Source organism: Melanotaenia boesemani, chromosome 14 (assembly GCF_017639745.1).
Source record: "Melanotaenia boesemani isolate fMelBoe1 chromosome 14, fMelBoe1.pri, whole genome shotgun sequence".
Lineage (NCBI taxonomy): Eukaryota > Metazoa > Chordata > Actinopteri > Atheriniformes > Melanotaeniidae > Melanotaenia > Melanotaenia boesemani.
Genome location: NC_055695.1, coordinates 26,435,547 through 26,436,875, shown reverse-complemented (window position 1 = coordinate 26,436,875; position 1,329 = coordinate 26,435,547).

Below are 1,329 nucleotides of genomic sequence, written 5' to 3'. Positions count from 1 at the left end.
GAGCCACAATCAGTTAAGCTTTTCCGTCCTGTATGGTAATTCTTGTACAACTCCAATTCCAAAAGTTGGGATGATTTGTAGCATATGAATAAAAACAGAATGCAATGATTTTCAAATCTCACAAGCCCATATTTTAATCCCAGTAGACAATAAACAACATATCAGATGTTGAAACTGAGACAGTTTACCATTTCATCGAAATATTAGCTCATTTTGAATTTAACGGTAGCAGCACATTATCACCATTATCATTGTGGCATCTCTTCTTCTGTCAACAACTCTGTAAACATCTGGGAAGTGAGGAGACCAGTTGCTGGAGTTTTAAGAGAGGATGATGTCCCATTCTGGTCTGAAGCAGGATTCTAGCTGCTCTACCATCCTGACGCTTTGTTACTAGATTTTTCATATCATGATGCTTTAAATATTTTCTATTGATGAAAGGTCTGGAGCTGAACTGGACTGCAGGCAGTCCAGTTCAGCACATGGACTCTTCTCCTGCGAAGCCATGCTGTTGTGACTTTTTAAAGCATTGATAGAGCCTTTACAGATGTGGAAGATGCCCACATTATAGGTACTAACGAAACCCTACACCATCAGAGATGTGGGTTATTTAACTGCCAACTGAAAACATGCAGGATGGTTCCTCTCCTGGTTCCTGGTCCCTGGTCCCTCTCCCTCTCCGGTGTCCCTGGTTTCCCAAAGAAATGTGACCACAGAACAGTTTTCTGTTTTGCCTCAGACCATTTTAAATTGGTTCTCTGAATCTTTTGATGATATCATACACTGTAGATTGTGGGGTCCTAAAAGTCTTTGTAATTTTACAGTGAGGAACCTTTCTTTCTGAAATTGATGCAGTTTGCCACAGATTAATGAACTTCTGCCCATCTTCACATCTAAGAGGCTCTGCCTCTCTGAAGTGCTCTCCCATGTTACTCATGTGTTACTAATTAATCTCATTTGTAAATGCTCTTCCGGGTATTTTTCCATTTGTGTCACTTATTTTTCCAGTGTTTTGTTGCCCCTTTCCCAGCTTTTTTTTGTTTGTTTGTTTTCGATCTGTTGCTGCTATTGAATTCAAAATGGGAAAATATTTCCATGAAATGGTAAAATGTGTTAACATCTGATATGTTTATATTCTACTGGGAATAAAATATGGCTTTATGAGATTTGCAAATCACTGCGTTCTGTTTTCAAGTATATATTTTACACAGCACCCCAAATTTTTGGGGTTGTAAAATGTACATGAAATAGAAGTGAAGAATCAACCCATTATAACAAAAATCCATCAAAACCTGTTCTCAAAATAAATAAAAACAAAGTTGTGTTCAT